The sequence below is a fragment of the Leopardus geoffroyi genome, chromosome A2 (assembly GCF_018350155.1).
Source record: "Leopardus geoffroyi isolate Oge1 chromosome A2, O.geoffroyi_Oge1_pat1.0, whole genome shotgun sequence".
Taxonomy (NCBI): domain Eukaryota; kingdom Metazoa; phylum Chordata; class Mammalia; order Carnivora; family Felidae; genus Leopardus; species Leopardus geoffroyi.
The window spans coordinates 3,105,686-3,118,201 of record NC_059331.1 but is presented as its reverse complement, the minus strand read 5'-3'; the positions used below and the strand labels follow the sequence as shown (position 1 = coordinate 3,118,201).

General features: G+C 53.1%; 2 long non-coding RNA genes across 2 annotated transcripts in view; both read right to left on the bottom strand.

Moving 5' to 3' along the window:
• Positions 1-2,562: 2,562 nt before the first annotated feature.
• On the bottom strand, positions 2,563-10,871 carry LOC123605118. The gene is made up of 3 exons (XR_006715585.1): positions 10,439-10,871; positions 7,245-7,354; positions 2,563-3,195 (listed from the first exon to the last, which is right to left on the bottom strand). It is a non-coding gene; the product is annotated as an uncharacterized LOC123605118 (long non-coding RNA).
• An 833-nt stretch (positions 10,872-11,704) lies between these two features.
• Positions 11,705-12,516, bottom strand: part of LOC123605115 — a 30,470-nt gene continuing 29,658 nt past the window's right edge. Inside the window, exon 3 of the long non-coding RNA XR_006715579.1 lies at positions 11,705-11,751. This is a non-coding gene — a long non-coding RNA (uncharacterized LOC123605115). The remainder of the gene's footprint in view (positions 11,752-12,516) is intronic.

Here is a 12,516-nt window from a genome sequence, read left to right as displayed (position 1 = left end):
AGCCTGATGCAGGGATCAACTCACAAACCGTGAGATCACGACCTGAGCTGAAACCAAGAGCCGGAGGCTTGACCAACTGAGCCCCCCGGGCGCCCCTGACACATGATGCGTGACTGTTCCACGAGGAGGTGCTGGGCCAGGGCAGAGCTCGGCTTCACATCCTTGCCGTGCAGCTGTGTGACTCCGGGCCAATGACTCTGCCTCTCCCTGCCTCAGTTTCCTTGTCTGTGAAAGGCGGTAAAGGCCCTCCTCACACCGAGGTGTTGGCAGGAGCCCATAAGTTAAAGCATGTGAGGGTCTAAGAAGGAACCTCCACGGACCCAGGTCCCCAAACCTGTGCTCTGTGTGTCAGTTTCCATCACGAACAGTACGTGCACCCGTAAGGAACCCGTCGTGCTCCAAGCCCGGGACACGCGGGCAGAAGCCTGCCTGGCACTTTCCGGCCGCCTTGGCCCTTTGGCCTCAACACAGATCTGCTCAGGACAGCGGGTCCCGTTTTGCACACGAGGACCGAAGGGCTAATCAGGGGTCGTGACTCACTGTGCCACTCCATGAGTCAGCCACAGCGGGGACAACGCCCGAGCTCCCTGCTCCAGGCGGGGGCTTGTCCCCGGCCACCATGTCACCTCCCCGTTCCTTTGACTTCTCCCTGGGAGGGGGGGGGGGGTTCTCTCTACACTGGCTTTTAAGGTCAGTTTGGGAGGAAGAGGCAGGGAGGTTCTGGGAGCAGCAAGCCCTTGACTAACTCTCTGCTCCCTCCTCCTCCCTTTCCTCCTCCTCCTCCTCCTCCTGCTCCTCCTCCTCCTCCAGGACCCTCCCTTGGTGTACCGCCAGGCTGGGCAGTGAGTAAAACCCTCGTGATATGGGTGTGGCAGGGGCAGGCCAGGGGCTGGGGGGCAGGGGGACTCTGACCCACCTCTTGGGCAATGCCCACTGATTATTACCACCTAATCCTCAGGGTGCCTCCTACATCACATGCCACAGCGTGTCCAGGAAGTTCCAGGCCCTTGGGGTGGGTGACCACAGGTGATGTGGTCTCTGAGCGCCACAAGGGAGGAGAGCTTGGCCCGGGGTGGGCGCCCTCAGGCTTCCCTAAAGGAGGAAGGGCGCCGTGCCCGAGAACTCGTCTATTCTTGTGGTCACTGTTTATTGAGCACCTGCTATGCGCGGGGCGTCAGGGACACCGCAGGCTGCAGACCAGACAACCCCCCCCCCCCCCCCCCGCACGCTGATGTTCCCGCGGGGGCAGACAGAGGCTAAATAGAACCACTTGCACATAAGCAAGTGAATAAGTCAGATAAAGACACCATGGAAAGAAAACCAGAGCAGGACAGGTGTGGAGATAGGAGGGACGGGAGGGAGGGGCCGTGGGGCTGAAATGCGTTGCGCGCAGGGGGGAGGCGAGGGCAGGGGTGCCGGGGGCCTGTTCCAGGGTGAGATGGCTCATGGTCAGGTGCGATGGCCAGTCGTCGATGGCTCTGGAAGGTTCTGTGGGGGTCTGGGTGGGACGTGTGCATGGACAGGGCTGGGAGGCCGGGTGTGTCAGGGGCCCTGCTGTCCAAGCCTGGCGTCTGGGGCTCGCTCCTAACTGGGGCGCAGGCAGGTGGTCCCCCAGCTCCAGGAGGATGGGCGGCCCCTGGGGTAGAGGGCCTTGAGGGTAGAGGACCAAGCGGGGGCCCGGGGGGGGGGGGGGCCCTCTGTCCGTCCCCACCCCTCCTCCATGTCTAGCCCCCATCAAATCTTGGTGATTGCTTTATGGCTGGCGGTTCCAAGGGTCACAGCGACTCTCTCACAGGAAAGGAGGCCTCCATTGGCTGTGGATGCGGTCATCCCAGCTTCCTTCCCGTCGCCTCGGGGTGGGGGGTGGGGGGGCTGGGCGTGTCTCCTCTGGCTCCACCCCAGGGCATTCTGGAAAGGAGCCCACGGTGCGGGGGTGCAGAGGCATTTCTACGTCTCCAGACCCTGAATTTGTCCTGACCCTTCACCTTCGCCGAAGGAGGTCCCGTAGACAGGGCGCCTAAGGGCAGAATTTAGTGTCTCCCCGCCCTGGAGGCTGCAAATCCCAGATCAAGGTGTGGGCGGGGCTGGCTCCTTCCGAGGCGTCCCCTTGCGGTGTAGACCCCGCCTTCTCCCTGTGTCTCTGTGTAAAAGACACCCTGTCGTAAGGGTCAGGGCCCCGCCCTCATGACCTGAACTTGATCACCTCGCTAAAGACCCCCTCTCCAAATAGAGTTACATTCTGAGGTCCTGGAGGTTACAGTTCCAACTTTTGAATGGGGGGGGGGGGGGTTGGGGAGGGCACGTCCTTCAACCCACAAGGCCTTCTCAAAGCTGTTCCCAAACCCACGCCTGGTGGCCTCTGCCCAAGGGTCACCTCCCTCAGGGACCATGCTGAGCCTCCCGGCCACTCTAGCAGAGCGCCTGGCGGGGGCGGGGGTGGGGGGGCTCTGTTCACACCAGGGAACGGGCCCCTGTCTGCGTCGGCCACCGATGGCCCCCCACCATCAAGGTGGCTCCAGACGCATCTGCGGATCCCAAGATAAGTGTGGCTGCTCTCGGCCAACTTGGGACACCAGCCTCAGGTCTCATCGGCCCTTAACTTACTCTCCCCTTTCGTGCCGGGTGGCTTTCTGGCCTGCGTGCCCCGGGACCTCAGCGCCCCCCCCCCCCCCACCCCAGCTCGGCACAGTATGCTTAGCCGGGACACCACATCGCGTCTCCCCTCTGAGACCCCGTCCGGAAAAGTGTGACGATTGACCTAGAAGGTTATATAAGCCTCCTGCAAGGCCAAACATGGGGGTTAATCTTTAATCCCAGGGAGAATCTGATCAGGATTGGCGTTTGATTGGAGGGACGGGCCCAGGAGTTCGGGCACAGGGAGAAGCCCACCAATTAGAGGCCAAGCGCACCCACGCATGAGAAGGGTGTCGGAAAGTCCCGTGTCCCGCCTCTTGCACTGGGACGCGCTATGAACTTGTGCCCAGAACTCCCTTCCAGCAGCAGGCCGGTCCCCCACACCTCCCGCCGCCGCTCGCCAGGTTGGACAACACTGGAAAGGTCGCCCGGCCTACGCACCCCCACATTTGGCAGGATTGAACAACACTTATCTTTATGTTGCATTCATTCCTGCGATCTCCTGCTCTTTGGGGCATCCGACATCCGTCTCAGTTTATCATCGTGTCCCTAGTTGTCATTCTAAAATCAATTTAATGAAGAAGAAGAAAAAAACAAAGTTCGCGACGCTGTTGAAGAGTGTGCCAAGCCTTTTTCCTTCGATGCATTTTTTGGAAAGTTTTATACACTTATTTCGAGAGAGAGAGAGCGCGCGCGAGAATCCCAAGCAGACTCCGGGCCGTCTGCGTGGAGCCTGCACAAGGCGCGATCCCACGAAGCGTGAGACCGTGACCCGAGCCAAAACCCACAGTCGGACACTTAACGGACTGAGCCGCTCAGGTGCCCCTGATACATTTATCTTCAAAGGAAACATGACAGGGGCTCCTGGGCCGCTCAGTCGGCATGATCTCGAGGTTCATGAGCTCGTGAGTTCGAGCCCCGCATTGGGTGTGGAGATGACTTAAAAATTAAAAAAAAAAGTTTTACACAAGCAAACTCCATCCTTCAGAAATCTCAGTGAGCGGGGCATTTCTTCACAGCCAACAGCAAATGTTGTCACCCCAGTGCCCCAGATGGTGACCACTCAGCCTGCGGCTGCGATGCGGAAAGGGCCATCGTCAGCATGTGAAGCAATGAGCAGGGCTGTGTGCCAATAAAACTTTATTCGTAACGCTGAAATTTGAATCCTAGATACTTTGCACAAGTCGTGAAATATTATTTTCTTTTTTTTTTTTTTTATTCCCCCCCCCCCCGGCCGGTTAAAAAAACTATCCTTAGCTCCTACAAAAATAGACATTGGGCTGGAGTTGGCCAGCAAGCTGTGGTTTATCAACTCTTCGTCTAACTGCTGCCAGTCGTAGTGATATCCGATAGTGGGACACTTTGGATTAGCACATTTTCATTGTTTATCCTTTGGTAAACATCGTATCCTACTTGGAACAGAATTTGGAGAACTCTGTGCCATGCATTTGGCTAGAACACACACAGAGATTCAGCTACCCATGTTCATTAAAAAAAAATTTTTTTTTTCGAGAGACAGAGCGTGAGCAGGGCAAGGGCAGAGAGAGAGAGACACACAGAATCCGAAGCAGATTCCAGGCTCCGAGCTGTCGGCACAGAGCCCGACGTGGGGCTCGAACCCATGAACCGCGAGGTCGTGACCTGAGCCGAAGTCGGACGCTCAGCCGACTGAGCCGCCCAGGCGCCCCGAGGTATGTTTCACTTTAAAAGAAAATCGTTACCGGAAGGGAAAGATACTCGTCCATTACTCTCCGTACTTCGTTGGACTGTGGTATGGGATGCCCAATAAAAAAGAAACATTTCCACTCTGTATTTCTTTCCCGGCCATTCGTTACTATCATCTGTTGCTTTTCCACGTGAGGCTCGAACCCACGGCTGCGAGCCCAGCAGTCACGTGTTCTCCGGGCTGAGCCAGCCAGGCGCCCCCGGTTTTCGCATTTTTAAATGCTTTTGAAAAAACATGGCAGAGAAAGTTATTTCGTGTCACAGGAAAATGATATGAAATTCAAATTTCAGCCTCCCAAACCCACAACGTCACTGGCACAGAGCCCCGTGCCTCTGAGGAGGTGCTGTGTGCCTAGTGTGGGAGCTGGAAGGGGGGAGCGGAGCCCCTGGCAGACAGACAAGTGCGGTTAAACTTTCGGCTATGTGGCCCTTGGAGAAAAAACTTGCCCGGGCGCCTGGGTGGCTCAGTCCTTTAAGCATCTGACTCTTGGTGTTCGGCTCAGGTCATGATCTCCGGGGGTTTGTGAGTTCGAGCCCCACATCGGGCTCTGGGCTGACAGCATGGAACCTGCTTGGGATTCTCTCTCTCTCCCTGCCTCTCCCGCACTCGTTCTCTCTCTCTCTCTCAAAATAAACAAACTTGAAAGAAAGAAAAAGAAAGGAAGGAAGGAAGAAAAACAAGTTTGCAGACTCTGGCCCTAATTTGTCAGCCCCTGTCCTCCAACCCCCCAACTCTGGAAGCATTGGAAAGGCTCTCCAGGTTCAAAGACACAGACACCCCCCCCCCCCCTTCCTGTTCTGGCCACCCAGCATCCTCGGTGGACCCCCTCTCTCTTCCCACCGGGCCAGGCCCGAGGCTGGGGACACGGAGGTCGGCTTCCCAGTCCCGGGCGCCCTCTAGTGGATCCTAGAAGCAAGTGCTTCCTCGCCTCCTCCCCAGCATCTCCGCGGGGGAGGGCGAGGTCCTCGTTCTTTGGCCCCTTCCTCGCCCTCATTCTGCCCCCTGCCCCGGGACGAGGTCTCCAGCGCTTTTCCCTCCCGGGTCCGTGCTCCTCCTCTGCCACCGTGCACGACATCGCCCTCAGCTAGGGTTACGGATGCGAACACACGTGAACGGCCTTGTTGTTTTTTTTCCAGAGGCCCTTCCGACGTGCACCTGCAGACACTTTGTATCCGGACACGCGCGCACGCGGTGCTTTGTGCCCCCAGAGTATTTCGGCCCGCGTCATGTCATCTGACATCTGCAAGGGCCGGCTGCTGCGTCCCAGTAACGGACTAGGACAGATGATGCTAAGCGGGCTCGGGCTCCCCGGGAAGCTTGGGGTCCCAGGCAGGGAAGGCTCGGGCGCGGTGGCACCTCGGTCTGACTCCGCGCTCCACGACATCACCTGGGTGGCCTGAGCTCGGCCACCGTGGGGGGGTTTGCCCCACAGGAACTGACACCTGCCGCCCACTGGAGGTTTCCCTCCTCCCAGAACCCCTCGCTGCACATTAACCAGCCTGCCCGCCAGACCCAAGCCCTCGGGGTCCGCTCCGATTCCGCATTGACCTTGGAGCCTGCTTAATATTCTCTCTCTCTCTCCCTCTCCCTCTGCCCCTCCCCTGCTCGCTCACGCGCTCTCTCTCTAAAAAATAAAATAATAATAATAAACAAAAACAAAATAGAAACAATAGTCCCCGTGTGGTGCGCACGAGGCGGGGATGGGTGGCCGTCCTGGAAGGCTGACCTCGTTTTCTGCCCGGGGTTGGAAACCGGCTCGTGGATCCAACTGGCTTTGCGCGGACTGTTTCCTCTGCCTCAAAACCCTTCCCCCACATCCCCGTGGGACGTCCTCCCACCTTTTATGCCTTTGACCCAATGCCACTTTCTCTGGCATCCTATTTCAAACCTCAACCTTAAAAAAATAAAATAAAATAATTAAACTGCCACCTTGCCCTCTTCCCTCCTTGCAGGCTTCCCACGGGCCAAACCCAGCTTGTCACCTGTGTTTGCACGGCCTGCAAGTTAAGAGTGGTTTTTACATTTTGTTAATGCCCGAAGAAAATGTAAGACTATTTTGTGACGGGGCACCTGGGTGGCTCAGTCAGTGAAGCGTCTGACTCTTGATCTCAGCTTGGGTCTTGATCTCAGGGTGGTGAGTTCAAGCCCCGTGTTGGGCTCTGTGTTGTATGAAGCTTACTTAGGAAGGAAGGAAGGAAGGAAGGAAGGAAGGAGGGAAGGAAGGAAGGAAGGAAGGAAAGAAGGAAGGAAGGAAGGAAGAGAGAGAGACAGGGAGGAAGGAATCACAAAAGAAAGAAAACAATACTTTCTGACGTCAGAAATGATACGAAATTCAAATTTCAGTTGTCCATAAATACAATTTATTGGCACGCGGCCACGCTCACTTGTCTGAATTCGGGCTGTGGCTGCTTTCTGGCTACGAGCCAGTGTTGAGTAGCTGAAAATATTTATTATCGGGTCCTTTACAGAAAAAGTTCGCACAGCCCTGCTTTAGTGCCAAAGGAGGAAGGGGGAAACTGAGGCCCAGGCGGTTGAAAGGAGTTTTTCAAGACCTCGAGCCTTGAAGGGATTCCTCGTTTGCGAGACGATCCCAACAGTACTTCAAATGCTTTATAAGAAACATAGAAATCATGGGGCGCCTGGGTGGCGCAGTCGGTTAAGCGTCCGACTTCAGCCAGGTCACGATCTCGCGGTCCGTGAGTTCGAGCCCCGCATCGGGCTCTGGGCTGATGGCTCAGAGCCTGGAGCCTGTTTCCGATTCTGTGTCTCCCTCTCTCTCTGCCCCTCCCCCGTTCATGCTCTGTCTCTCTCTGTCCCAAAAATAAATAAACGTTGAAAAGTTAAAAAAAAAAAAAAAAGAAAGAAACACAGAAATCAGACTGACCAGTAAGTGCCTCCACAAATCGAAGGTCGTCTAGGATGCCAACCTTGAGGGGAAAATCTGCACACACCCATCTGATCTTGCCAAGCCCTGAGATTTTTTTTTAATTGCCCCTGTAAAAAAAAAAAAAGTCATTGCTCTTTCCAGAAACCTTGAATTTAGGACTTTGATCAGAGTGACTAGGATAACATATCAAAACCCCATTTTGAATTCATCCCTCAGGAGGTATTTTATTATTAATACAGTCAGAAGTGGGTGGCAAAAGACAGAGAGCAGGTTTGTGGGGGCTGGGGGCTGCGGTGAGGAACGGGGACGGATTGCTGCTGGGGATGGGGTTTCTTTTTGGAATGGCGGGAATGTTCCAGAATTAGATGGTGGTGATGCCTGCACAGCACAGTGAATTTTACACTAAAAACCATCGCACTTGGAAGTGGTGGACTTTACATTGCATACATGCTGTCCTGATTTAAAGTCAGACTTCAGCTCAGGTCACGATCTCGTAGTCTGTGAGTTCGAGCCCCACACCGGGCTCTGTGCTGACAGCTCAGAGCCTGGAACCTGCTTCAGACTCTGTGTCTCCCTCTCTCTCTCTGCCCCTCCCCCGCTCACGCTATCTCTCCAAATTGAATACGTTTAAAAAAATTTAACTAAAAAAAAAAGAAAAGAGAGACACAGTACATAGCTCACCATCGCACGGTATTTTCACCAAACAGACGTATTAACGGAAATAGAGGACAACGAAATAAAAGGCCGAGCCAATGGTAAAATGTAGTGTCGTTGGAAGGGATGAGATCCACAGAACATAAAATGAACTGTTTCAAAGTGAACACTTCAGTTGCACTCAATGCATTCACAATGTCTTGCGGCCATCAGCTCTGTCCGGTTTCAAAACAGTGTCATCGTCCCAAAAGGAAACCCAGTATCCACTAAGTAATTGTTCTTTTTTTTTTTTTTTTTTTCAACGTTTATTTATTTTTGGGACAGAGAGAGACAGAGCATGAACGGGGGAGGGGCAGAGAGAGAGGGAGACACAGAATCGGAAACAGGCCCCAGGCTCTGAGCCATCAGCCCAGAGCCCGACGCGGGGCTCGAACTCACGGACCGCGAGATCGTGACCTGGCCGAAGTCGGACGCTTAACCGACTGCGCCACCCAGGCGCCCCTGTTCTTTTGTTTTTAATGTTCATCTATTTTTGAAAGAGAGAGAGAGAGACAGAGTGGGGGTGGGGGAGGGGCAGAGAGAGAGGGAGACACAGAATCCGCAGCAGGCACCAGGCTCTGAGCCATCGGCACAGACCCTGACGCGGGGCCGGAACTCACAAAATGTGAGATCATGACCTGAGCCAAAGTCGGACGTTCAACCCACGGAGCCACCCAGGCCCCCCTCCATTAAGTGATTGCCCCCTCCCCCACCGCTGGCACCCACAATCTCCTTCCTGTCTCTATGAATATACTCCTCTAGAGACCTCGTATAAATGGAGCCCCGCATCACGTAACTTTTTCATATCGCCTTCTTTTCGTCAGACAAAATGCCTTTGTGATTCACTCAAGGCCCTGTGCGTATTCAGCTCATTCCTTCGTATTACCGAGCAGTATTCCCTTGTGTGGAATTAATCCATACTTTATTTTTATGTGTTTTTATTCACTCAGTCCAGAATTTGTTTTTCCGGTCACCCACTGAAGAGCCCTTGGGTTGTTTCCAGCTTTTGGTCTCTTACCAGGAAAACTTTTATGAACGCTCCTGTTCAGATTTTGTGCGAACCCAAGAGTTTCTTTCTCTTGGGTGAACCCTCAGGGGTGAGATTGCCGGGTCGTATAGTAAGTATTTGCTTAACTTTCTAAGAAACCACTAAACTGTTTTCCTTGCCAGCACTTGGTATTGTCAGCCTTTTTCATTTCAGCCATTCTAATGGCCTGTGGTAGTCGTATCTCTTTGGGGCTTTTGGGCAATTCCCCAGTGGCTAATGGTGCCGAGCCGATTTCATTTCATAAATATGGTCTCATAAAGACATAGTCTGTAACTCTGTATTTCTAAGACTTTTTTAAAAAGTAATCTCCACCCTCAACGTGGCGCTCGAATTCAGGACCCCAAGATCAAGAATCACGTGCTCCACCCAGTGAGCCAGCCGGGTGTCCCATACTCCTGAGACCTTTTTTTTTTTTTTTTTTTTAATTTTTTTTTCAACGTTTATTTATTTTTTGGGGGACAGAGAGAGACAGAGCATGAACGGGGGAGGGGCAGAGAGAGAGGGAGACACAGAATCGGAAACAGGCTCCAGGCTCTGAGCCATCAGCCCAGAGCCTGACGCGGGGCTCGAACTCACAGACCGCGAGATCGTGACCTGGCTGAAGTCGGACGCTTAACCGACTGCGCCACCCAGGCGCCCCCTTTTTTTTTTTTTTTTTTTTTTGATGTTGTTGTCATTTGTGAGTTTTCTGCTGCTTGGCATTTATTTGTGGGACTATTCTAGAACATATTTGTCCCCGGATTTGGATCTGTGTACCTTCCCGATTCCTGCCATTGAGAACATTAGTGTGTATGTCTCCCAGTTATACGAGGCAAGAGCTTCCTAGGCCAGGTGCCTGAGAGTAGATTTGCTGGGCATTCCAGATACCCAAAGGGGGCCTGTCAGCACTGTTTCTGCTAACCCACCGCACAGGTAAGACAGACAAAGTTCAGGGTGCATTCTGAGATAGCAGGGGCGGACATGTGTGATGGTGACACCAGATCGTGCCTGAACAGGGTAAATGTCACCTTGGGTTGGAGCTACCAAAACGATTAGAAATCTATTTCCTGGGCCGGGGGACGGATGTAGGAGACACCCACGTTTCTGGGACCAGGGAACACATGCCTTACGAAAGGTGTGATTGGAACTGGTGATAAGTCCAGAGATATGTTAGTGGGAGAGTTTGCAGAGCAAAGCGTGCTCGTTAATAAAGATAGGAGGGCAGAGGGCGTGAAATCCGCAGTGTTATCTCAACAATAAAGGCTCGCGTTCTGTATCGAGTGGTGACCGCCACGTGATTAGCGGGAAACTTGTCTCCCCCAGGACAGGGACGCCCATTTGTCTTATTCAAGCTGCGAGTGTGGACCGGGAGGGGAAGGGGCAACACGAGAAAAGATGTGAACTCTTCTTGGGGCCATCCCCCAATCCACACCCCCGAAATATCCTGTAGCGAAGCAAGAGAACCCGTTACCGTTAGACGTGGCGGCGTGAATGAATGCAGCATGCTGTGAGAAGAAGGCGGTCACGGTAGCGTGCAGGCGGCACAGGTCCCTTTCCACCAAGCTCTAGAACACGCAGAAGTAATCTAGGGGGATAGAAACCAGAAGCTAGGGCGTCCGTAGGGGAGTCGTGGGCTGCAGCCAGCTCGTCCTGTCTCGTGCACGCTGATTGCTACCTTCCTTTCCAGCTTCCTGGTAGCCGAAAAGTGGCCACAGTGGAAATGTCTACACCACGGGGGAGGGCAAAGGCCACGCATGACAAATCAGCCCCCCCCCCATCTTATCTGTCTATCTCTCATTTCAAAAACCCACTGTTGATCCACTGCTGGTAGGGGGCGAGGCGGACTGCCCGAAAAGGGCACCGAGGAAACTTTCCAGAGGGATAGAAACCCTCACTCCGCCTTGTTTCCGGGCATGCCCACGTGGGTACGTGCACGGGTACAAGCTCGAGGGCTTGAGCGTTAGCAAACTGTGCATTTGTCATGTGAAAGTCAGGGCTCAATAAACAAGACTGTCTGTGCCCATAGAGCCTAAAATAAAATGATGGGGAGCTCACGTTGCAGCACACAAGGGAGGTAGAAACGCCCGGAGCTGGGGAAGGCTGTGGAAATTTTTGAAGCCGGATAAGCATTCTCCCCAACTTGGAGGGGGCTGGGTGGGAACAGCCGGAGGAAAAGGTAAGAAGGCTCAGGTTGGGGTAGCGAAGGAGCCGAGATACAGAGCAGTTGTAATCAGGGGCGACTATAAGGTTACATTGCATTTTAGATCGCTTGTTACATTTTGTAATCACGTGGATATATATTAGGTATCTATTCTGTAAACACTGTATTTCTGTACCTATCCTGTAAAGAGCCCTGCAAACCAACTATCAAAATATGATTGAAGGGTAGCTGGAAAAAAGTGGGCAGAACTGAGCCAGGGTGACCAGGGGACCCTGGAAGAGGGTGTCGCCTGAGCCCTTCCCTCTCTGTTTCTTTGCACGTGGTCCCCAAAGGCACACCCACCATGACAAGTACACCGGGGCACAGGGACGTGACATAAAGAAATGCAATGTGGAGAGTGTTTTATGATGTCAACCTTTTTTCCCATTTAAATGGCTGTCTTTTGGGGCACGTGGGTGGCTCAGTTGGATAAGCCTCCAGCTTCAGCTCAGGTCACGATCTCGAGGTCTGTGAGTTCGAGCCCCGCGTCAGGCTCTGTGCTGACAGCTCGGAGCCTGGAGACTGCTTCGGATTCTGTGTCTCCCTCTCTCTCTGCCCCTCCCCCACTCATGCTCTGTCTCTCTCTCTCTCTCTCTCTCAAAAATAAAGAATTAAAAGCAGGGACTTGAACAGATATTTTTGCACTGTATTCATAGCACTGTTATTCATAACAGCCAAAAGATAGAAACACACAAATATCCAACAATGGATGAATGGATGAACGAAATGTGTCCTATCCATACAACGAAATATTACTTAGCCTTAAAAAGGAAGGGAATTCTGACACCTGCTAGAACACGGATGAAGCTTGGGGACATTATGCTGGGTGAAATCAGTCAGACACACAAAAGAACAAATACTCCATCATTAAAAAGCAAAATTCAACTGAGCAAACGTAAGATCTAATTGGCTGTATTTAAGGATTCATGAAGTGCACAGCATCCCCGTCTCAGCAGGTAGAAAGGAAGTCTGAAAAGCTGTACAAAAGGAAAGGTTTTTACAGGCAGAAGCAGCAGAAAAAGGAAGTTTCTAGCAAAGAGTGGGTTGTTTCAAGCAGGGTCACCTTCCTTTGGGGGAAGGCCGGCGGGGGAGGGGGGTTGTCTATCAGGCAGGCTATCTCACTAGTGATGACCAAGCAATTCCAGATTGGCTCGTTAAAGGTCATTCTTGTGAGAGCCTAACACTGTAATTGGGTTAGGTATGAAGTCTTGGTTTACTGACACGGGGCGTAACACGAGTGAATCCATTTTGGGCCTATTGGTTTCTTTTTAACAGTATGATTCTAAATATTTGAGGTCCCTAGAGAAGTCCTGTCCGCAGAGACAGAGAGTAGAAGGTGGGAGCTGGGG